Source organism: Phocoena sinus, chromosome 11 (assembly GCF_008692025.1).
Source record: "Phocoena sinus isolate mPhoSin1 chromosome 11, mPhoSin1.pri, whole genome shotgun sequence".
NCBI classification, from domain to species: Eukaryota; Metazoa; Chordata; class Mammalia; order Artiodactyla; family Phocoenidae; genus Phocoena; species Phocoena sinus.
In genome coordinates this window covers 95,350,307-95,376,446 of record NC_045773.1, presented here as the reverse complement: position 1 = coordinate 95,376,446, position 26,140 = coordinate 95,350,307, and the positions used below count along the sequence as shown (strand labels likewise).

The 26,140-nt window shown below is 41.9% G+C and overlaps 1 long non-coding RNA gene across 1 annotated transcript; it reads left to right on the top strand.

Moving 5' to 3' along the window:
* The first annotated feature begins 5,149 nt into the window (after nucleotides 1-5,149).
* On the top strand, nucleotides 5,150-13,942 carry LOC116762940. The gene is made up of 3 exons (XR_004352368.1): nucleotides 5,150-5,255; nucleotides 10,713-10,870; nucleotides 12,053-13,942. It is a non-coding gene; the product is annotated as an uncharacterized LOC116762940 (long non-coding RNA).
* Nucleotides 13,943-26,140: the final 12,198 nt, after the last annotated feature.

Below are 26,140 nucleotides of genomic sequence, written 5' to 3'. Positions count from 1 at the left end.
AGCCATAGACATGGAAACACCTAATCAAAATGTAGTATGGGGGGCTTCCCTGGTGGCGCAGTGGTTGAGAGTCCGCCTGCCGATGCAGGAGACGCGGGTTCATGCCCCGGTCCGGGAAGATCCCACATGCCGCGGAGCAGCTGCGCCCGTGAGCCATGGCCGCTGAGCCTGCGCGTCTGGAGCCTGTGCTCCACAACGGGAGAGGCCACAACAGTGAGAGGCCCGCGTACGCAAAAAAAAAAAAAAAAAAAAAAAAAAATGTAGTATGGGAAGAGAGTTATAAACAAGGTGTCGTTGATCTCAGTAGAAGGCACGAATCACTCTAAATGAGGTGTGATGGTCAAGACAATTTTTGAGCTGCTGTGACTTGAAGGGTAAGTTGGGGTTCAGGTGGAAAAATGGAGGCGGTCCTGGAGTATTTAAGGAATTGCAAACAGTCCCATATGGATGGAGTGTAGAGTCTGAAGGGTTGCGTTGTGGAGCTGGTTGTAAGTGATGGAAAGGAAGCTGGAAAGACGGGCTGAAGACAGACTCCCAAAGGGACCTTGGATGTTATGCCAAACTTTGGAGTCAAGTGGAGGATCTCTGGAGGTTTGTCATTGGGAGAATAACACGGTGACTAGGTGTCTGTTTTAGACGTGTTACCTCGCTTGTGGCTAGAGATTAGCAGGAAGTGACACTGAGGCTGCAAGAGAGTTATTAGGCTTTTACTAACTCTCTCATTCTGGAGAGTGTGTGAGGGAGAGCTCATGCTCCGGGTTTAAAGAACCAGTCTCATCAGCAAGAGGAAGACTACCAGCCAATTCTTACTACCACCGCAGAAGTAGATTCTCTGCGGTTCTTCCCATTTGTTCAGCCAGTCACTCAGGCACTCCCACATTTACTCATCAGACCTTTATTGAGAAGTTGCTATGTGATATACAGTGGAGATATAGTAGACACAGTTCTACCCTCTTGGAGTTTAAACTGTAGTGGAAATGACAATTAAATCAGTAGTTATAATTGGGTTTAATTCACCTGGACCCCAATTAAATACAGCATCTGAAGATCCACAGTTGATGGCATGCTAAAATAATGCCCTTCAAATCTCCTGTAAACTGACCAACCTGTAACCCCTAATGATTTGTTGAATGGAGGAATAAATAAATGAATGAATGCAAAGAGGAGATGTCAGCCCCTCCGAGTTGCCTGCCCCCCTGGACCTTTTCTGGCTGTGGGGCTCCCATCCCCACGCGTTAGTCCACAGGGAAAGAGAGTTTTACATAGTGGGAAGTGTTTGGACACTGAAATCAGGAAAACCTACTTAGGTACCTGGTTCTACATCTGCTTATCTGGGGGAGGAAGAGCAAGTTCCTTAACCTGTCTTTATCTCAGTTTCCTCATCTTGAAAATAGGGATGATAAGGTCAACCTTGTAAGGATAATATATAAAGTATTAAAAAGATTTAAGTCTAGGGCTTCCCTGGTGGCACAGTGGTTAAAAATCCGCCTGCCAGTGCAGGGGACACGGGTTCGAGCCCTGGTCCAGGAAGATCCCACGTGCCGCGGAGCAACTAAACCCTTGCACCATGACTACTGAGCCTGCGCTGTAGAGCCTGTGAGCCACAACTCCTGAGCCCGAGTGCCACAACTGCTGAAGCCCATGCTCCTAGAGCCTGCGCTCGGCAACAAGAGAAGCCACCGCAATGAGAAGCCTGCGCACCGCAAGGAAGAGTAGCCACCACTCGCCACAACTATAGAAAGCCCGCACGCAGCAACGAAGACCCAACGCAGCCAAAGATAAATAAAATAGTAAATTTATTAAAAAAAAGATTTAAGTCTAGAAGATTAACTAAAATTATATATTTCAGTGCCAGGCACAAAGGAACACAGTTAAGGGGTAAGTGTTGTGATTCTTGGGTCCCCCTGTGACCTTCCTATGTACAGAGACTTGGAAGGTGCTTCAGAGCACACTCCTGATCATGCCACTCTTCTGCTTAAATCCTTAGAAGACTCCCTATTTTTTTCTTGGTATAGCATTTAAGGCCCTCTGTGATTGAGTCACAGTCTCTCTTTCCAATCTTATTCGCCTTTGCCAATCTGGCATCACTTCCACCCTCCCAGGGCCTCTGCATTGCAGAGCAGCCAGGGATTGCATTTCCTCAAACCCTTATTCTGTATTGCTCCAGGTTAGAATTTGCCAATGTGAGTTATTTGCACAAGGTTTGGAAGAGAGCGGGAGAGGCCACTATTTTGAGGAGGCAGTTACAGTCTGACTGGTGGTAATTTGGTTTCCATGATCAAACATGGACATGTCACAGACCCTTCTCTTGTTTTCAACCCCTAGCAAAACTGTCTGGCTTAAAGATAACTCACTAAATCGATTAGAACAGCACACTTTTACTGTGACATGTGCTACCTCCAGAATCCAGAGATTCCCATCAGCCCTTGTGCCTCTCAGTGGTAGGAGGCACGAGATGATGCAACTTCAGCTGCACCTCGAGGGAATACCTCAACATCCCCTAGCCCACCGGGCCCTTAGAAACTTCACCACAGGTTTGGGTTTCTGCTCTCTTCCACAACAGGAGCATATCCCAGGTAGGAGATGTTCCTTCAGCCTGGTTCCCAGAAGAAGAAGACACCTGAAGAAGGGCCAGACACAACTACAGACAACCGGCAGATCTGTGGCAAGACAAAAATTGTTGTGGTTATAAACTTCTGAAATGTGGGGTTTATTTGTTATCATAGCAAAACCTAACTGATAAACCTTTTGTCTCAGCCCCATGTATCTCGTAACTTTGCGTATGTCCCATTCTTCCCCACTGCTGTTTCATGACTGGCAAATTTAAATGGTTTTTTTCATTCTCTTGTCCCTAATTCCAGGCTTCAATTCAGAAGTGTTTTCTTTATTAATCCCCAGATAGAAATAAGCTCTCCAGGTTTAACACCCAAAACACTTTAGTTACGTCACTTTTATGGTTCAGCACTCTCTGTCTTGCAGTTTATGATTTGTTTACATGCCTGCTGTAGCTGTTCTGGCTGATTTCTCAATATCTGCTCCTTCTGAAAGGGTTAGTCTAAGCCAAACATTGTAGTCCCATTCTTTCATTAGTGATAGTTTTAGCAATGGTCTTAGAACCAAATGCTGGCTAATGGAAAAAAAAAATAGTGGAAAGCTCTGGTGGATTTCTAGGAAAAGTTTCCTTGCTCCCCCAATTTTTTTTTTTAAAAGAGGGACTGAAGAAAGAGGCAGAGGCCATCCTTCCTGCATCGCATCCTCTCTTTCTCTTCTTTGCTAACAGTGTGAGGGTTAAGCAAACAAAAGAGAGGAGCACCAAGCTGAAACAAGCACAGAGAAGGAGTGTCCTGCGTAGCCTGAGGCCATGTGCCACTGCCCCAGAGACTGTCAATCTGCGTCAGTGCAGGCCTTCTCCACGGCACCCAGTGTACGCCTCGCCCAAGGCAGCCACTCGAATAATTTATTACACGAATAAATAGAAAGAGAGCCTTTCAGGTTATTTATGTTTGGGATATAAGATCATTGAATAAACCATGAGACAGCCTGGAAAGTTGGTAGAGAAGCTGCTTAATCAAGGTTCTCATGTACATTTGTTAAAAAGCAAAAGAACAAACAAACAAGAACTTTAAGGAAATAAAAATCACTGAAAAGAAGAAAAAAATAGGGAAACAACCTTCTGGAACAAAAATCTCTCTTTCTGAGGTCTTTGTAAACTAGACAAGAGATTGTACAGATTTTCATCTGTACAGGAAGTCTAGATTTAATTCTGCCCATAGGATTCCAGTAAGTGTGGCCAAACTAAATAAGGATGTGAACCAGAATTCACTAGTGTTACTGACCAAAGACCACATTTTAAATATAGTAATTTATTATATGAAATAAAATTGACAGATTTATTTTCAGTGTTCATATATCTCTGTGTAGCAGTTTCATGTCAAGTCTTTTAGAGAACATAGTGTGACATCTAGTCACCACAATTTAGAGAAGCCATTTTCAAACGTGCTGCAGGGGGTTGAACCTAACGATCTGATTGCTATCTGCGAGCTGTGTTTTGACCATTTCTCTCCTGAACAAAATAATGGGTGACACATCTTAGGGACCTTGCTAGGACCGTGAGTTCCTGACCTTGAGGCTCCAGAATAGGGATGGTCTTTTTGAAGACCTGAGAAGATTGTTTTAACTCCTCTGAATTGCTCAACTTCTTAGAATGGGGTAAGCTCCCAGTAAATGAACACTTTCAGTAAGGTAAGTGAGGTTTTCTAGAGTTTTTGTTTCATCTGTAGAAACAGTAGGTGTTGGTGTCAGTGCTACATGGATAGGGACCATTGAGCTTTCAATTCTTAGAAGAAAAAGGAAAATTACAAAATCCATTATATAGTTATTAATTCCTGACGTCCTTCACACTCGAAGAAAAGAAAAACCCAGTTTTCCCGGATCTGTGATCCTCTTTCCTCCCCACCTTAAGTCCTAAATGCATAGATATTCCTGGGGAGAATGACAAAAGCAGGGACTAATATGGTTACTGGTAAATTAAAAACAGAAGTTCTCATTTACGTAATAGAGGTGGGAAAATCTGTCTTGTACCTGTGCTTTTCCTCCGCAACACTGAAAAAAAAATTGCTTCATTCAAGTGAAACGGCATGTCTAGTATGACAGACCACTGAAAAATCAATATTCAGTTTCAAAAGTACAGTTATTTATCCTGTCGTGCACAAGGCATGATTCTCAGGTGTTGACACGCTCAGCCTGTAGAGGTAGTGTGATCTCGGTACCCTGATGGAGTGTAGTGCAGGAGTAGAAAATCTAATATAAGGGTTCTGATTTCGGTATCAACTCAGAAGAAAATGTAAAAATAAAATAATTCTTTATCCCATGACTCAGTTCACTTCTTTGGAAAACGAGCACATTATATTACAAAAATCTTAGCGCACAGTGTCGAGAAAAGCAGGCCAGATGTTCTCTTTTAGGCTTTCCTTTATTTAAAAAAATGATTAACTTTTGACTAGTCAATTCCAATCTTAACGAGAAATATGTTCTCAGTACATGGTTGTTGAATCACATTTTTATAAAAACACAAGTGTGCGTTTATGGGTGGAAGGTTTCCTTCAAAAACTAGATTCTGAACAATTGGCTTTGTTTGACTTTCTGGGGCAGGTGCTGACCAGCAGTCCAAGCAGTAACCTTGCCAGGAACTTGTGTGTGGGGAGAAGACTGGAATGGAAGAGGAGGAGGCAGGCTGGGGTCTGAGCTAATTCAAGGTTAGTAACTAACAGAATAAATGGAAAGCAGAATGGAGAGCATGTTCTGTCTTTTTCATTTACCTTGTCTTCTATTAAAAGATATGAAACCAGGGCTTCCCTGGTGGTGCAGTGGTTGAGAGTCCGCCTGCCGATGCAGGGGACACAGGTTCGTGCCCCGGTCCGGGAAAACCCCACATGCCGCGGAGCGGCTGGGCCCGTGAGCCATGGCCGCTGAGCCTGCGTGTCCGGAGCCTGTGCTCCGCAACGGGAGAGGCCACAACAGTGAGAGGCCCTCCTACCGCAAAAAAAAAAAAAAAAAAAAAAAAAAAAGAAAGATAAGAAATCAGCACTTAATGAGATAGTGATAATGTTTTAGATGTTGATGACCAAAGAGTAATCGTATACCAATTGTAAGTTGCCTGAATTATGGTTTGTTGTCGTTGCTTGACTTATTTAACCAAGTAATGTTATGGATGTTCAGGTAGTTGACTAGAAACTCTGGAAAACACAATTTTTCAAATTTTCTTTGGAGTTTTATTTCTATTCACTCTTTTATATAAAATATTGAGTAGGAAGCCAAAAATAGACATGGGATATGAGGTGGCTGTGAAAAGGACCTCTCAGATCTTGGCTGTAGGTGGCATAATGGACGAATAGCCCCAGCTACTGCGCTCAGAAATGCACCATTGCTTTGGCACCACGGACATGCTTCCCATGGGCTGCTCCCATCCAGTGACTGAGTGAGGCAGGGTTATAAGTCAGGCCCTTTCCTGGAAGACAAGGACTCTTCTGATGGGCACTCGTGGCCCAATAAATTTGCCAATACTTTCTTAAAACTGCACTACAGTCTAAGATGCTTCTTCTCAATCATCCTTCCTTCCTTCTCTTCTCCAAGATCTGATGGTTGTTCCAACCTCTGCTGCGTCTTTCCCTATCTTTCTCCCAAAGGCATTTCCCTTTGGGAAATCTCATCTTGAGGTCTCTCATTGGAGGGTTCAGATTAACACAGAGTAGAGGAAGAAAACTAGTCATTTTTTGGCTGATATCTACTTACCCAAGAGCATTCATTTTTTTAATCCATTCATTTGATATTTATTGGTTGTCTAGCATGTGCCAGACACTGTGGTAGCACTTAATGACAACAGAAACAACAATTTGAGGTCTACAGAGATTTCAGAGACCTTCAAAGGCCAAGTGTTGACTGCACGTCCAATCTTATCATTGAGACACCAGAGACATTGTTGTGGTTTGGGAAAGAGGCAGCAGATTACCTAGAGAGGGCAGTTGGACAGGTAGGCAGGCCATGAGGGTTATATTTTCCTTGGCGTTTTCCTCCCTGCAGTTTGATCCACAAACTCAACTTTTCAGTGCCCCAGAGTTGATTAAGCTCTTAAGCACTGACTCACATTAAGCAAACAAATATTGGGTCACCAGTGACCTCCACACTGCTGAATCTAGTGCTCAGATCTCAGTCCTGGTCTTACTGAACTATACATAGCATTTGGCAAACGTTCTCTGCTCTGGAAACTATGACATCGCCTGGCTTCCAGGCACCATAATTTTCTGCGTTTCCTCTTAACCTCTCTGGCCACTGATTCTTTGTCTCTTTTGCTTGTTCTTCCTCATGCATTTGACCTCTTATCGTTGTTGTGCTCCAGAGCTCAACCCTTGGACTTTTTTTTCTGTCCGCACCCCTCAGCAGTTTCATACAGCCTCTTGTTTCTTTTAATATTGTCTATATAACAATGACTCCAAAATTTATGTGTCCAGCCCACACCTCTGTGCACATTCCAGAATTGTGTTCAAATGCCTACTTGACATCTCTATTTAGATGTCTAACTAGCATCTCAAACTTAATATGTCCTAAACAGAATTCCTGTCCTCCCACCCTAGTTTGCCTGTTCCATAATCTGCCCATCTCTGGTAATGGCAACTCCATCCTTCCAGCTACTCAGGCCAAAAGCCCTGGAGTTATTCTTTAACTTCTTTCTTTTGTAGCCTACACTCAATTCAAGAGCATTTTCTTTCAGCTCAACTTTTAAAATATTTCCCAAGTGCAAACTCTTACTACCACCTCAACAATACTGCCACCTTGGACTGAGCCACCTCCATTGCTCTCCCTTCTTGCACCCTTGCATCCGTACTGCTTTGTAATCTATTCTTATCAGCCCAGTGATCATGTTAAAAATCCAATTGAAGTGTTATGAACTAAATTATGTCCCCTCAAAATTTATGTGTTGATGCCCTAATCCTCAGTACCTCAGAAAATGTCTGTATTTGGGGATAGGGTCTGTAGAGGTAATTCAGTTAAAATGTAGTCGTGAGCATGGGCCCTAATCCAGTATGACTGGTGTCCTTCTAAGAAGACAAGATTAGGACACAGACAATACCCAGACCGAGGGATGACGGCTTGAGGACACAGCAAGAAGGCGGCCATCGTCGAGCCAAGGGGAGAGGTCTCGGGAGAAGACCACACAGCTGGCACCTTGGTTTTGGACTTCCAACCACCAGAACTATAAGAAAATAAGTTTCTGTTGTTTAAGCCATCCAGTGTGTGATATTTTGTTTTGGCAGCCCTAGCAGACTTTTATGAGATGATAAAATTCGTCTGCTTAAAACCCTCCAATGGCTTTCCATCCTCCTGAGAGTTCATACAGGCGTCTACAAGGTCCACAACCTGATCCCCAGATCCCAGGTAGGGGGTGAATGGTGGAATGAACTCAGTCACCAGAAGCCTGAAACCTCCCGCACCTTCTCCCAAGAGCTGGTTGTTCTCTCCAATGCCAATAGCACCACTGACCTGTATCCTTTCCCCTAGACAGCAGTATAAAAGCACACTCAGTTTTTACCCTTCTAAAGTCTCATTTTGTGTTTCCACTTAGGGTATTTTCCTTTGGATATGTCTACATTATTGATTAGACTTTAGGGCCACGTAAACCTTGGATAAGTTACTTAAACTATGTGAGTCTTAATTTCCTCAAATATAAATGGGGACTAAATTGGGAATAATAATAATATCTATTTTATAGAGTCTTTCTTATTCAGTCAGAAAAAGTGTATTGAATACCTGGTTGGTGGCAGGCACTATGCTATGAAGATAAAACTATATAAAATCTATAAAGCATGACACTCATAACTTGACTTATATAAGTTGCTTGATAAATGATATTATTTTTGCTTTATCACTATTTTATTATTGTTGCTGTTATCACCATATTCTAACTGTGCTCTTTAATCTAAGAGATATTTTGTCTTTTTAATGTGGCTTTTGCATAGATAATCTCATACATTATTTGCTAATTTTAAAGCTTAATCCTCATAATCCTGAAACCCCACATTTCCCCAGTTTATCACCCTATCTCTCTTTTTCATCTTCACATTCAAATTACTTTTTTTTTCCGCATTCAAATTGCTTAAAAGAGTTGGCTCTGCTCCCTGTCTCTCTTTATTCATCTCCTGCTTATTTCTCACCAGTTTTTAACTTCCATCTCCCCCCAAAGCAACTTTGTCATCGGTAATCTAAGACCCTTGTTGCTTGTCTTAGTCTCCTAGGGCTGCCATAACAAAATAGCTAAGCGGCTTAAACAACCCAAATTTATTTTCTGGAGGCTGGAAGTCCGAGATCAAGGTTCTAACAAGTTCGTTTTCTTCTGAGGCCTCTCTCTTTGGCTTGTAGATGGCCACCTTCCCCCCGTGTCCTCACATGGTCTTTATTCTGTGTGCCTGCATCCTTGGACTCTCCCTCTTCTTATAAGGACACCAGGCATTTTGGATGAGGTCCCACCCTTATGACCTCATTTAATCTTAAATACCTCTTTAAAGACCCTATCTCCAAAAACAGTTACACAGGGCGGTAAGGCTTCAACATTTCAATTTGGAGGGGAATAGCTCAGTCCATAATACGCTAAGTAATTTTTTCCTTTTGCTTACTTTACTTGACCTTACATGAGAATTCAAGAGTATTGTCCACACTTACCTTCTTGAAACCTTTCTTCTCTGGGTTCCTGGAAGCCCACATGCTCCTGATTTTTCTCCTACTCTGACCACTTCTTGGAGACCCATTTTCAAGCTTATCTTTCACTCTCCAACAATTAAGTGTTGGAGTTCCTTAAAGACTTTGACCTTGATTCCTTCCCTTCTCACTCTGTACTCTCTTTCTTCGTGAGTTCATCCACCCAAAGGACTTCATCCCACTAACATACAGGAAACTCTTCCGTTTTTTATTGGTAGGTCAGAAGTGTTGACTTGCCTTTTCCATGCATTTGCCACTGTCTGAAATATAACAGACCTTGAGAAAAGCTGTTAGTGCTATTTTTGCTCTTTTTTTGGTGCTACTCTTTTTCTTGTTTAGAATGTTTGTTGTGTTGAAACACATTTACCCAGTAAAATCACCTGTCATTCCACTGTACCACCACACCCATAGGAGGGAATTTCCAGGGTAATCTCAGATTAACTTGTGTGGCCCTTTATAGAGCTGACCCCCATGTGTAGCTCCTCTTGACATCAAGGTGGTGGGGGGAAGGGGGGAATTCCAAGCTGCAGAGCGCATGAAAATAATTTTTTAAAGTTAACTGATAACCATCTCTGTTGCAAGCATTCTGTGGCCCTGTCGTTTTATGATTAAAGACTGTGATGTTATTACCACACACTGCCAGTGCGAAAGGGGGATTTTTTTAGTCTGAGCTGAGTTGTTAATTTGCTGGGCTATGGTGAACAGTTTCAAGATATCACAGCTCTCCAGATTTTAGATGTAGTTAGACAGTTCCTGAGATAATACATTACTAATTATTACTAGTTATAAATGAAAGGGATAAAATCAAATCATTCGCAAAGAACACATCCTTTGAGCATCTGTACTAGGTATCGAGCGTTGTGCTTATAAGTGAGGGAGAGAGGCAGGAATAACAGGAGATGGGAAGTTCCCAACACAAGCTCATGGACCTCAACAGTGAGGTGATTGTGTCTGGGCCGCCTGTTCATTCTACTCAGAATCACTCCATGTGCATCTTGGACACACACGCGCGCACACACACACACACACACACACACACACACACACACACACACACCCCTTAGCTTGCCAGCCTCAGTATAGACCCTGCTTATGTTTGCCTGAAGGCAGCCTAACTCCACTTTGACTTAGATATGCAATTCTGACCATTCAAGCTCCTTTCACCAGGAACTGTTTAATTACACACAGTTCATGTTTGTCCTGAGGTAATTTAGCCTAGGTGATAATTGTATCAAAACCTCCAACTGAATTTTGCTCAAAGGCATCAAACTTATCAAATGTCATATAATTAACATTTCTGTACTTATATACTTATACTCTTTCAAAGAATCTAACCCAAAATAGTTCCAGTAGTTATTGGTTGACTGTTTCTTGGATATTTGGTTTCTCTCTTTGCCTCACAAGTTTTTTATTTAAGAAAAAAAAAAAAAAAAAAAAACACTTAAAAATCTTCCTTTCTTTAGGAGATGCAGAGTTCCCTGTGTCAACGCTGTCCACTATGAGTGACATAACCTCACTCAACCTTGTCTAAAACTTGAGGATGAATGGGATTTCCACAGAAGTGCCCAAACTGCTGGGGCACGGGGGACCATTAGGAATAATGGAGAAACAGATACATTAGGTAAGCTAGCTGTGAAGAAAAAATAAAAGGAACAACTTTCACCCTATTTCAAGTGGACTTCAGTGGGTTTCAGTAAAATGTAGATTAATGTGCTGGGATGATTTGTTCCTCCCATGCCTGCTCCCTTTCCCTTGAATGCCTCTGTGTTTTTCCTATATATGGGGCTCTCGCCGAATTCAGAAGGAACTCAGGGAAGTGAAGACTTCCAAGAAAGAGGAAATGAGAGGGGGATGAAAAAAGAACTCCTGATTTCAGCTGAGCTCACCCAGATGGTAAAAAGGAAAAAAAGAAAAGTGACAATTTTAACCTTAGAAAGCAGTACAGTAGTAAGAAAAGTCAACTTGAGCTCAACGTCAATTTCCTCTTTGATGGCTCAATAAATGTTAAATTACTTTGTAAATATTTTTAAATGAGTGGTTTTGGAGTGGGAGTGGTGAAGAAAGAAAGGGAAAAAAAGTTAACTAGCACACATAAAAGACCCAGCTCACACAGCCGATGGCCAACTTTTACAGCTGCGTTTTTATAAACTCCTTGAAGAGTTGGGCGAGGGACAGGTTTATGACGTTACCATGGCAGTGCTACAGCTTTTTGACACAATATTGTGACACTGAAGCAGATGTACGACGGGGAGGTAGGCACATAGCGGTTGGGACAAGTATGAAGGAATTCAAGACCCTCACTAAATATTTCAGCGGAGAGTGTCTCGCGGAAATGTCACTGGATTTAATTAGCTGTAGAGTGAAAGGTGAAGGGTTAATCCAAGGTCAGTGTCGGGGAAAATGAAGCTCGTGACACAGGCAGCTATGATATTTGCTGAATACATACTCTAGGCGATTAGGACAGTAAATTAGCACAGTGTGGGAAAGAATAGGCAATAGTTTCTTTAAGTCAATTTGATGTGACGGCGTTCACTTATTTTATTTCCCTATGCGTTTCTCTGAGGTTCTTTCTGTCAATGCAGTCATTTCTTCTGAAGTGTTGAAAGTGACTGCCAAGTGAATAAGAAGTGTTCTCTGATTTTTAAAGTGAGAAACAATTTGACTGAACTAAATCAGACAATTGAATTTTGTTTAATAGTGTTTGATGTCTGTATTTGCCAGTTTACACTACAAAAAAATTTTGTTCCCTTATTCACTGGGGAAAAAAAAATCTGTTGTGCTGACATTATTTTCCTTGCCACAGAATCCACAACAAACTTGTTTGAGTAGAACAGACTGTGTAACTCTGTGTAGAATAAGGGAAGATCTCTCAGGCATACAGAGCACCTCCAGCATTCATTAACTGATTCAACAGATATTCCTTGAACATCGGGCCAGGCATCGTGCAAGGCACTGTGTTCCCGCTAAACAACAGGACAGAAGTGTTCTTGTCTTCATAGAGCCCGATGGGTTGGGACCCAGAACAGTGGCTTCTCTTCAGAGCAGAGCTCTCAGGTGGGCAAAGGGTAGTCTTAATCTACTAACCATAAGAATGATTAAATGCTTGGTCACCTTTGCAACAAACAGTCACTGAGACACTGATTCGCCAAAGATCGCAAGCTACTCTAGTGTGTATAGACATACTGAATAGTTCTCTGATTTCTGTTGTCTGACTTAATCACTAGATAGATGCTTCATAGTATTTCTCATATAAATTCCTCATATATACTTTTATATACTATTAAAGACATACTTGAACTTAAAAATTTTTTTCTGGATTCGCACCAATAGTATAACTTAAATACACAACTAAAAATGAGTATTTACTCTGGCTTGAGTGATGTGAATGAGGAAATATCCCCTGTTGACCACCATTCACCCTATTCACCACTAGTAAAAGAGGAAAATCAACTGGCTTTTACAAAGTCATAAAATAGTAAACTCCCAAGAGGGTCCTGAAAAAGGTTAAGATAAAGGAAGATGTGAGCCGACATTTAACCATGTTACCACATTAGGCATAGACATCAATCCAAGCCAAAGTACACTGCAGCGTTAGCCAAGGAACACTAGCTTTAGCAGAAAGCACTGGACGATTCTAAGTGCACGGATATCTGTGGAAGGTTTTAGAAGGTGCTCCATTCAGTGACAGGCTTAGAGGGAATGGCCAAAGATTAAGCATAAGCCTGGGTGAACACTGCAGCCTCCATCAGCTGCCCTTCCAGCGCTGACCTTGGAGCTTAAGGACCTGACAGCTGGGAACTTTAGCAGCTGTGGAAATAAGATATTGGAGTTTCTTTACTCCTAACCCCGACAGCTCGTGCAAGTCATCCGGTTGAAGTCTGTTTACTGAGAGCCTGTCTGCAGCAGACATTGTACTGGGTGCTAAAGCACAGTCCTGGACAAGAAGACACTGTCCTTGTGTAGTTCAGTAGAATCGGTGGTGTGAGAATGTGAGTTGGTGATCTGGACATTTCAGTAAACTGACTTTTTAGTTGCATTGAGTTGAGTACCCCTTGCTCTGGTCCTGCTGGCGATCTGTCATCCAGGTAGACACAAGGACAAGGACCTCTACTCCGTGAAGGTCAGGTGTGGCTGCCACAAAGGGGAAAGTATCTTGGAAGTCTCTGCCTCTTAAGAGTCCTGCAGGTGGCAGGAGGTCACAGAGGGCTGTGGTCAGGGTCCCCAGCGCCTCATCTGTACTTGGAGGGTCTGCACTACCTTCATAGCAGCTACTCAGAACTGTTAACTTGGTGCAGCCAAACTGGCAATTTACATTCTACCTCCCTTAACTGCTGAAAGCCCAACACTCCATGGGAAGCATCCCGTTCTATAAGTGGTGTGTAGAAGTCCATTAACATACGTGTCTGTGTCTAGAAGAGACATTGGAAGAACGAAAACAAGGGATATGGTACTCACGGTCTAATGACAAATTTTCATGGGATTCTCGGTTGATTGCCTCATAAACGCTCAAACTTAACTGACGCTAATTGCTCTTATTCATGGATTTTCATCTTCTACTCAAGGAATAGATGCACTTAATTTGAACTAATTGAAAGCAAAACAACATCAAAAATTCTGCCAGAAATAATGACTATCACTGTTAAATACTACTTAAAACCAGTTTTGGAAATTATTTGTTTGCTCCTAGAAAGGATGTAGGACCCCAGTTCAGAAGTATACATGTTTCTATGATATCAAGAGTCAATGGCACAGTTAATCTGTTTCACTGACCCTTGGTTAACCAGACAATTATCAGAAAATCCTCCCTTGCACTTCGTTAATAGGAAAAACACGTCCATGACCATAATTCTCTTCTTGTATAAAGTCAAGTAGAATGGTAGTGTGAATATGCTTAGTATCTTTTAAAGCTGTAAATGTATGTCCAGCATAAAAGAAAAGCAATTTAAAAAAAGGCTGAACCTGAAACTCCAAAGCCATTAAGATCTTCCTGGAATCTATGGAAGAAGAAAGCCAAGGTAAGGTTGAATTTGTATTTCCTATTGGGAAATCAAATAGCAAGCAACGGTTCCCACTAAGGTCTGCTATGCTTGTTGATAATCACTTAGATTTCCTGTGAGCTAAATTCTCCATGACTGCTTCAACAAACATTTGTTGAGTACCTTCTTAAGGACAGGACTCTGTACTAGGATAATTTAAAGATGATATGAATCTTATTGAAGATTTGATATATAGTGATTAAATCTTATTCACAGAAGTGGGGTATAAATGGTACCTGAGCTTATATGTAAAGGCATTTCTGTGTTTTGGTTTTCTTATCTGCAAATGTCCATATTGGGAGAAACATGCCAGTCAAAGCCCCCAAATTGTTGTACACTGACACATTTTTTCTTTTCCTGAAAAGGGTTTTAGCAACAAAGTTTTCCAACTCCGAGAGTTAAACAATATAGAGGGCATTATGCTAAGTGAAATAAATCAGACTGAGAAAGACAAATACCGTATGATCTCACTTATATGTGGAATAAAAAAAAAGAAAATGAAAAAAAAGAAAAAGAACTCAGATACAGGGAACAAAGTGGTGGCTGCCAGAGGCAGGCGGTGTGAGACGGGGCGGGTGAAATGGTTGGAGGTGGTCAGAGTTGCCAATTTCCAGTTATAAAATAAATAAGTCATGGGGATGCAGTGTGCATCATGGTGACTCAGTTATTAATACTATATTGTGTAGTTGAAAGTTACTAAAATAGTAGATCTTAAGAGTTCTCATCACAAGGAAAAAATCTGTGTGTGTGGTGATGGATGCTAATTGGACTTACTGTGGTGATCATTTTGGAATACATACAGATATCAAATCATTATGTTATATACCTGAAACTAATATAATGTTATATTTCAATTATATCTCAAAAAAAAGAGATAAATAGGGCTTCCCTGGTGGTGCAGTGGTTGAGAGTCCGCCTGCTGATGCAGGGGACGCGGGTTCGTGTCCCGGTCCGGGAAGATTCCACATGCCGCGGAGCGGCTGGGCCGGTGGGCCATGGCCGCTGAGCCTGCGCGTCCGGAGCCTGTGCTCCTCAACGGGAGAGGTCACAACATTGAGAGGCCTGCGTACAGCAAAAAAAAAAAAGAGAGAGATAAATAAAAGATACTTGAGCCTCCTTCTGAAAGAACCTTATTTTGCTGACTTGTCAGGGCAAGTCATTGGGGCAGCAGTTGAAGCTCTCACTTGGATATGGGTGTTTGTGTTGCTGTTTTAATGCTAGTCTTAAGGGTGGATTCATTCATGTCATGGTTTTGAATGACTCGAGTTTTCTCTAGCACTGGGCAGGTGAGCCTACCTACAAATGGCCATGGCGTAGAAAACACATGCATACATATACACACCTAACATATGGGTGTATAATGCACATCCAGGTTCAGATTCTTCCAGTATGCATGACAGGGAGGCCTTTGGGGAGGAAGGCAATGCTGAGCTCATCTTGGTAATAAGAAAGGCATTGGTCGGTGGACCAAGAGTCAGGTGCAATCAAGAAGGAGGCGACGCAGCTTCAGGAGGCTGGAGGCTGGGAACTTTGGTGGAGCTTCAGATACCAAGATTAGGATTTTTAAGGTTAAAATTAATGGTCATGAGGAGCTATTGGAAGATTTTTGAAATGCGGGTGGGTTAATCATGTAATAGTTGTGTAAATGACCTCGATGGTCACGGTGATTATTCTTGTGTGGTTGCTGCTCTTCTGACCCTCCAACAGCAGAAAGTCCTTTGAAGCCAATAGCCAGCTTGTGAGTGGCAAGAGCTAATGGGAAGAAAGTGCTGGTGGCCACCAAGCAGCCTCTGTCATTTTCTTTGGCTCTGGAGAGGATGGTCACCTGAGGCATTTCCAAAATCAAGGTCTCTTAGAATGATGTGACGAGAAGGGCTCAACGTTAGAACATTGGTGCGCAAGTTATTTATGGCAGAGTCCCAGCTGCTGCCAGAATCCCCCTTCCTAAAATAACCAACAGGTGGGTGACCTGGCCTTTGGAAACACTGTGTCAGAGCATGCATGGGATACATTACCGCTTGCTTTCTCTTCTTGCTTAGATAGCACCACATTTTTCTACTTGTAAATCCACCTTAATTTTGGAATTCAGATATCACAAAAACTGCTGGTGTAGCGTCGTTCAATAGGTACTTAGGAAACGTCCGCATCCCGATTAGTTAAAAACTCCTGCAAGTGTGTTTTGGGGGTGGGGGTGGAAACTGTCTTTATTCTGCTTGGGTCAGTATGGTCATCCATTTCTCTTCTTCTTGTTGTAGTTTATTGACTTGCTTTCCGTAATGTAGGTGCCAAGTATTTGCTGCTTCATCTTCTTAAGAGAAGGCAAACCATGGCCACATTTTCTCTTTCTCAGAAAATGAGGGTGACTTTCCAGAAATCATTTTAATTAAAATCTGTGCCCCTTGTATGTGGAAAAGATAGGTGGAGCAGCATTCATTTACCCTCTTGTGGGTGGACCGTTCACTGTTAGAGGAGGCAGCTGGTGCTGTAGCTCAGGCTGCAGGCTGGTCACCTTCCGTGCCTGTCTTTCAGCATGCCCTCTTAAGAGCAGGGAAACATTAAAAGGGCTGGGCCAGGCCCCAACTCAACCAAAGGCATTACCAGCTAAGCACAGGGGACTGTCTCTGGCCTTCATGACTCCACTGATGGCTCTGACATTTGTTCCACAGAGGTGGCATCCAAATCTTAAGAGATGCCTGAAAACACAAAAAATAACATATGGTGAGGAAACAACTTTCCTAACTGACTGGTTCTTCAGCACTCTTGCTTTGTGTTGAACTTGGATGCATTTGGTTGAAAGCAGGGACACTGTTAGGCCAAAAAAAAAAAAAAAAGAAAGAAAGAAAAAGCCAGACAGTAAAAGAAATGGGATTTCCAGAGACCGGGAACAGAGGCCGTCCAGCAAGGGAGGCACCCACAGAGTGAGTGCTAAGTGACCTGAAGACGTGGTGGTAAATGTAAGGTTGAGTAAGGAAATCCTCCTTCCTCTCCAGAAGTGAGGAACCAGAGCAGACTGCAAGAGAGACTGGGGTCGCTTTGGAATATGTACAGTTTAAAGACAAATGGTGAAATCTGGGGTGGGTAACAAGGTGATGGAGACAGAGAGCCCCAGAGCCTGGGAATTAGAGAATCTGAAATCTGGTCTTGGCCTGCTTCCAACCAGCTGAGGGTTCTTGGCCAAAACATTTTATCCTACCTGAGCCTCAATTTCCTCATCTCTGGAGTGTAGGCATTGGATCAAATGACATCTAAAGTGCCTTTCCTTTTTTATAATGATAGGCCTGAGAGGAGTTGTCATTTTGATTTGGTTCTATTAGGATCATGTTTTTTAAAGCTGGATAACAAGGAAAGTTTGCATGACAAAGTGTGGTTTTCTGTTTTAGAATTATTATTTCCTTTAATGTTTCACAGTTCCCACCCCTTGGCTAGGTTCATTAAATTTGCCATGTGCAATGGACCTAGGCATTCGGATCCTGATATGATGAGACATCTGACAGGAAGAGCTTGGCTGTGTTAAGCTTCCCAGGTTGGTTATCAGCCTATTCTTCAGTGCCTGTGGGACAGCAACAGAGAACCCAGGGTTATATTCACTCGAGCAAGGCCCTTACATCAGATTTCCCAAGAAAATTGCAAGTACAGCAGTGACCAGTGGCCGAGAAATAAATTTACTGGAAAAAATAGGTAGGCAATGAACTTCACCCTTTGGGAATATTCAGGGAAAACTGCATTTTGGACTTCAGACTTGAAAGGGTTAACTAAGGTATTAGACAAATACTTTGATGTAAAAGTATAAAACTGATAAAGACTACAGAAGTCACCTATTCTGCCCTTGTTTTTTTGCAGAGGAGGAAACTGAGGCTCAGAAAAGTTGAGTGAATTCTCCAGAGACACATAATTGGTCAAGCAGAACTGAGACTCCACTTAGGGCATTGGACTCCCAATACACTACTTTTTCTCGTTTCCCAGTTAGTTTCTTCTGAACAAAACCAGCCCTATTTATAGATGAATACATCACTCTCCTAGGTAATAGGCATCCAGCCTACACACTGCCCCTAGAGCCTCCCACAACAGCCTGTCCCGAGACCTAGAGACTTCCCACAGCATTGCAGGCTGCCCTGGCAAAGCCTGCATCACACGGATGGACCGTCTCTATCTGGACGTCTATTTCCAAGTCAGCTTAATGGGAGCCCGGACCATGCTCCTCTCGTTCTCAGTCCCATTTCTGACTTTAGCACATTACCTGGCCACATAGTCAACACTCAATAAATATTTGTTGAATCAATGATCAAAAACTTGAAGAACACAGTAATGAATGAATGAATAGGAACCCAAGATCTCTGTCATTAGAGTCATTGTTATGGATTAAGACACTGTTCCATGTTAAGATGCAAAAAAAGGGCCGGGTGAGAATGACATGTGAAACCATTATCACGACATCTTCAAATTGCTTTGAAGAGTCATGAGAAAAACACAGCTTTAAAGGGCAACAGGGACAAGTGGTGGCCGATGAGTGGGAGATACTCTGCTGCATCTGTGTGTGGCGGGGCAGAGTGGAATGAGCGGCGCTCACTAGGAGGCCTTCCAGAAGTGACACCCAAAACAATGCCTCATTGCTTCCCACTTGGCCTAAGGCTGGCGCTACTTGTAGTCATTCCAGCATTCAGAATGGGTTTCTTCATCACAGATCGCTTGCAGTCTTACAGACACAGAAGTCTTATGGCTGTTCACCCTTCTTAACTGTATGTTAATTAAAATTTTCCAGAGAATCATTACTTTTTTTACCTTATTTAATTTCTTTGCACTTTGGAGAGACCCAGGGCAGGTGATATTATCTGCGTTACTGTTGGGAAAACAGAGGCAGGGGAATGGGTCTTTGGCCTCGCAACCCTGTGCTCTGACCGCTAGGGCAAACTGTGTTTTCCTTCCATTTGTTAAGACCAATGCTGAATTTTTAAAAATTTTTTTATTTTTCCTAGGCAAATGCTTTCAGGGAAATGGTCTCAATTTTCATTAATGAGGGCATTGACTCCTAACGCTCTTGCAAAGCCAGCCTGCAGCCTAAACTATCACTCCACTACATATAACAGGGTCCCTCCTGGAATTCCCCAGAGAGGCTGAAAAGAAGAGGAAAGGAGGGAGAGCCACACAATAATTCTTGAAATAATTCAGTTATGACAGCACTGCTCCTGATGCCTACACAGTTTATATCTTCTACCTGAATTGAAACATTATATCATTAGAAAGAAGATAAAAGGCAAAAGAGTAACATTAGAATAATAATGATAAATTTGTTGCTGCTATTTTGTTATACTTCTGCAAGTTATATTTCTTGCTCTTTGTTCGCACTGACCTAGATTTGTAGAACTGCCATTATTTTATATAAACAAGCTTGTTATTCTTAAATATTAGGTCTAACGATTGCTGCATCACCATCAACTCCCTCTTTCCCTCGAAATCATTCAGTAGATGAAAGATGTTATAAAAGGTTAGAAGATGGATAGTACTGGAAACAGCTTTTCCTCGAAAACTTTTTTTTTCAAGATCAAAATCAGAACCCATCCTTTTAAGGAATAGACCTGAATTTAATTTCCTTTCCTTTGTTCTTAGTTTTAATTTCCCCCCAAACTACAGTTGATCTTCTGGTGTTCTTCTTTCCCATTTAATGCCATAATTTGCACTTCTGTTATCTCTTTCATCTGGGAAATCACAAGCCCATTTGAAACTTTCTCTGCAGGACTTCAGAGAGGTGCTCTAAAAGGTAAATCCTTTGATGACCTTCTTTTCAAAATGTATAGCAAGAGCAGACTTTGCAATCATAGACATCACTTCTGGAGTCTAGGCTTAGGGGATTTTTAAATAGCAGTTGGTCTTGAATGACGCAGGTGGTCACGTGGGATGCAGGGAGAGTGGATGCACCATGGAAGAGCTCATGAAGGCAGATGTGCCTGCATGACACACCCTCTTCTAAGAACAAATGGCCCTAAATACTTTGTCCTGTCTCAGTGGTTCTGACTTGCACAAATCCTTGGCTTGAGAAGTAAAATCAGTTACATGTGTTCTCTGGACACAGTTGATTAGAATTGGATGAGAACTAGTGTGCTGCCAAAGTCACTAGCCTTGAGAGATATCTGCTACTTTATAGGTAGGTGGTCAGCATCAACCAGCCAATAAAAGTATTTGACACTGAGATCACCTAATCTGATTAATTTTGGGGAAAGTTCAAGTACAAAGTGAGCAAAGAAAGGTCTGGCCCCTTGAGCTCAAGTTGATTTCACTAGCAGCCCTGAGATACTATCTTGGTAGAATCTAAAATATACTGTAGACCGCAGGATGAAAAGGACTAAAGCCCAAAGTGACAATGGATGGAAAATTATCCTTCTGTCTCATGTTTCCGTGGATATTCTAAATCAGTTTTCATTTTACAGTTATGTGATATATGGGTGCATTGTCCTTACAGCCTCAAAGAACTTGAACGGCAGGACCAGTTCTGTTGAGAAAGAATGAAAGAATACAATACTTTCACAAGTTCAGGTTATGTGGACATAGACCTGGAGCAGCCTACTGGTAAACCTGAGGTGGTCAATAGTTCCTTAGAGATTAAAACAAGCTTGAAGAAATAAATTTGCAATGTGTATGGTATTGTCATATTGTGTCTTTTGAAAGAACTAAAACGCTATTGTGAGGTAGAAGGATGAGTAACAAACATTTATCTCTCGTCTTAAACATTAAAAAAATGATGTATTCACTTTAAAAAGGAAAAATATTGTATTGCAACCCTTTACCAATGGTGCAGGTGGCTTGCGGCATCTGGATTCAGATGTCTTTGTCGGAGAACCTTTGATGGGGCTATAAGCCAACAGCAGAGCAGGAAATAAGAGTTGAGGACCCTAGCTTCCCACTTCCACTCTCACTTTCAAATTACTGGCTCTAATACCAAATCACTTACAGCAAGAACGTCCTAGGTGACGGGGTGAGGGTGGGGGAAGTGGTGGAGGTGTCACATTCCCCCCTTCCCAAATCTGGATAATTCTTCGTATTAGAGAGCCAAGCTTGTTTCATTTTTGTCCTAATGGGGAAGTAACATTTAAAGGATGGAAACTCAATGGCTGCTGTCTGTTTTGCAGAGGGCACATGGAAATGCCATAGTGTTTCTTGGTCCCACAAGCATACTCCAATGTCCCAGAGCGAAGGAGCTTCAACAGAGGGCAATCTGTATGATTCCTGGCATCACATCCTGATACTGGATGCTGACATTATTTCCTGGCCCTCTGGGGACCGAGATCTCCAGTGGCATGGCCAACTCATAGCTCTCCTGTCAGAGTCACTTATAACATCTCCTTCAGGCAGGGGGGCTGGTATCTTCTAGATGGAGCTCTTTCTCCTCAGGAACAGTGGTTGGAAGCCACCCTTGCAGCCTGGTTGGGTGTGACAGCTCATTTGGCAATACTCATAGTGCAACCAGTGACAGGCCGGAACATGGCACGTGGATCACCTTGTGGGTCACCCCCACCTGCTGAAGGCTCAATGGCTTCTACACAAAACCTTGCCAGGCGCAGGTTCTATGGGACCTCTCTCTCTATTGGAGCTATTTTTATTTATTTACTTTACTTTTTTTTTTTTTTTTTTTTTTGCTAGATACAGTTGGTACCTTGCTTCCAGGGAACACTTGTAAAAGGGAACTCTCCGGAACTCCCCCAAAACAGACCTGACCACAAAGCACTGGTTCAAGTTTAGATATGAACAAGGATAAAAACTTGGGCTTGGTTCACTTTCTTTTAGTTTACTCCTGAACCAGATAAAGCAATGCCAAAGGAAACGTACACGATCACTGACCCAGTGAGTGGACACAGCTCTCGATGCTACCATGGGTTTTCACATAACTCTCTCCGGTGGTCAGTACAACCTCTGAGGACCCCTAAGAAAGCTGTTGGGTCAAAGAGCTGTGGGCTTCTTAGACTGAAAAATGTAGCTGGCTACATCAGTACCCAAGAATCTACCTATTACTATATAAGGACATCTTCACAGCATCACACAATCATACACGCCTATGTTATATTCTTAGTGTGTCATTGGGCTCCTGCAGTGCTGGACGTGGAATACCCTAAATTCTTTACTTAAGTCCTAGTGTCTGACTTTCTGCCAAGGGAAAAACATAATACATATTTTGGCTAAACGTCAGGAGACATATGTCCTAGCCCTGGCTATGCCCCTAACTAACCAGTTGTGCAGGCTTACACAAATCACATCATCTTTCTGGACTTTAGTTTACTTAACTGCAAAGGGAGCAGTAGGTGGGATCTCCAGTTCTTTCTCGGCCTGAAATTCTAAAAGTCTAATCCAGTGTCTCCCCCCAGATATATAAGTGATAGAATTGTATCCCACAGACTTCTTGGCCAGGTGTAGGGAATGGATAATGTGCTTTTGAAATAAATCATAAAATTGACATAAAAGCAAGGCGCATAAGCAAGTGATGACGGACTTTTAAGCATCAGCGCAGCTCTAAACCTCATTCAGCAAAAAGGCACAGCATCCGAGAAATTCCAGACTGGCTGGTTTTCATGTCCTAGAAAGTTAGGAAGGAGGTAATCTATATCTTCTTTAGATTTAGAGAAATCTACTGGTAAAGTGAATGTGATGGAAACTTTAAGAGAAAGTGAATTCTTGGTAACCAGGATGAGGAAGGTAGAAGATGGTCAAGTGAAAGACTTTAAAATTTCTAAGAAAAATATTAAGCTATATCAACCAAGTGAGATACTAAAGGGGCAAATAATTCAAGAGTTTTAGGATATTCTAGAATATTTTCACCTGATTATACAATCACAAGAGATGCCAAGTAGTAAGAAAAAAAGAGACATAGGAAATTATTGTGACTACCTAGGAAATTCTCAAAATAATTCAAATTTAATAAAATATGTGTAACCCGGAAAATGGTAACATAAAATCAATAACCTATTCCCTTTCTTAGTAAATGTCCAACCATCCATCCAATTAATTGAGCCAGAAGCTAAGGACAGTTATCCTAGAACCTTGTTTCTCTCATTCAATCAGCTGTCAAGATCTTTCCATCCTTAAATGTATTCCATTGCTGAATGGGTCTCATTTTTGTCTCCACTGCCACTGCTTTAATTCAGCTCTTCACTATATGTCTCTTAGTTTACTACAAGAGTCCTTTCACTTGCACCCTTACATCATCCTCTGAACTCTTTCTAGAGAGATCTATTTCAAGATCTCTAAAGATTTGATTATATCACTTTCCTACTTTGAAATTAGTCATCAGATCTCCACTCTGTATAGAATTCCAAATGCCAAAGCATGGTATAAAAAGCAATTCTTTGGCTTTATTTCTAGGCATGCTCATTCACAAATGGCCCTCTAGCTAAAGGCTCCAGTGCCTAAGACATAGTAGGTGTTTAATAAATGCAACTTGGATGGAGTAATGAATTTGTATGTGCATTTTGATATCTGAGCTAAGCAAAGAGCACATATAGCTGCCTAATGAGCAATAACTGGGTCTGTTAGGGTAGAAGAAGAATATATTTCCCAGGAGATAGAGAGCCAGCTTAATGAAGAGTCATCTGAACCCATTGTCAGTGTTCTTTGGGGAATAAACTGTGGAGCACAGGAAAAGTACAAGGAACTCAGATAAGTGCCATGGTTTTTAATATAGACTTGTGAGATTAATGTCAATCTCAGAAATAATTAGGACTGTCTTACAGAGATTTGGTAAAAAGAAGTTGTTTTCACCAGGAATCACACTGATCTCACTTCTTGTGGGGCAAGTTAACTAGTCTGGTGAATGAAAGAATGAGATAGACACCATGTAACTAGATTTTAGTGATGAAGTCGACAAAGTTTTCACTGCTCCACACTGGAGTGAGGTAGACACATAAAATGTAGACAAAAGATGGCGGCACCATTAGACCAATTGTCTTGGTGCCGGTTAGTTGCAAAGTAAGTTCCTAGTGGCCTCCCCTAGAATATTGTCCTCAACCCTGTTCTCTTCAGTAGTTTATCCAACACTTGACTTAAAATCCAGAAAGCACATTGACTGAATTCATGGATTTCATCTGTGTCATCAAAATACTTTGCAAGCCATTATAAGGATCCCGAAAGGACTCAGCAATAGGGAAAAATGGGGTCAATATAGTAAAATGAAATTTAACAAGAATATACGGATCTGTATCTTCTTCCACAACAGTATCTGTATAGAGGTTGGGGAAACTTGTGGCTGCCCGTACAATCTGAGTTAACGAGTGATCAAAGGCTTCCTTAATGGAAGTAAAGAATGTGGGTTGAAGAAAAGGACAGTCCCCTTTTCTGCATGCTAGTGGATCACATCTGGCCTACTGCTTTGGCTTAGGTGGGCATCCGATTTTCAAGCTGAGGCAAAGGTGGAGGAGAGCAAGTAGAGTATTTAAGGTGTTACAACCATATCCAGTTTAAAACAGTGAAAGGACCTGAGATGAACAGCCTGTAAAAGGGATGGCCCAAGGGCCAAGGCAGCCATCTTTCCCGTCAGAAGGGATGTCATGTGAAAGTGAGACCTTGCTTGGTCCATGCGTCTTGTCTCACAGGTAGAGCTGAGACAAATAGCTGGACGTTATGTAGATACAATCACATTTTATTATAAGTAAGGGATTTACAATAATCACAGCAATGATTGGAAAACCACTTAGGATACATTGTTGATTCAATCTTTTGATGGGAGATTGGCCGGAAAGAACTTCTAATGGCCTTCTAGCCTCCATTAAAAAAAAATACGCCAGTAACCATATGTGGTAAAGTGCAGAAAATGGCCAAAATCTTTTCTCATTCCTTGTGCACATGCTTTTGCAATATGACTTGTCATCATCTCCTATTAAGTGTTTATTTCTCAACCTCTTGAATGTGGACTTGGCTACCGAACTTCCTTTGACCAAAGTAGAGGCTTGAAGAGTACTTGCCTGTCAGGGCTTTCTCTATTGCTGCCCTGGGAATCCAGAAATTGCCGTGAGCCTAGGCTATCTTGCTGGAGACATTTGACCCAGTGAGCTTCTCACTCCAGCCTACAGTGAGCACCAATAAGCCACATGTGAGTAAGGCCATCCTAGACCAAGCAGCCCCGACACCACCTGCCCACTGACCAAAGGTGAATGAGTGAGCCCTGATGAGCCTAGCGGAACTGCTCTGCTGAACCCAGTCCACATTGCTGTGTCAGAATCATCAGCTAATAAATGATTGTTGTTTTAAGCCGCTAAGTTTGGGGAGGGTTTATAACAGTAAAAAACTGGTAGGTCATAGGCTATACTCTGCTTTTCCTGAAATATTTGTTTGTTTGATTCACAAAATATTTTCAAGAGGGAATCTGAGCATTGTTCTCCTTTTAGTCAAAGATGGAATCTACTCTTAACCTAATCGTGTAGAGAAAGTGGTGGGTTGAGATGGGGTGGGAGTGGTAGGAGGTATGGGAGGACCAGCGAGAATTCTGTTGACCTAAAGATTTTTTTAAGTTATTTATAGATGTGGATAATCGATTACATGGCTGAATATCCAGATGACTGCATGACTGAAAACAATCACCAAAGACATGAACACACAGAAAATGTGCTGCATCTTTGGGTTTCTTTCAGAAGCATTTCCCACTAACGATAAGAGGCAGATTTAAACTTTCATTTATCAGGTTTTTAGGTGGGTTATTCCTGATATTAATAACTCTACTTTGCATAGCACATTTTAGTTTAAAAAACATTTTACATCCGTTCCTTCATATATTTATAGTTAGCATTTCACACCTAGGATATTAGAGGTGTGTAAAACAGATGCTTTTTTTTTTTTTTTGCAGTACGCGGGCCTCTCACTGTTGTGGCCTCTCCCATTGT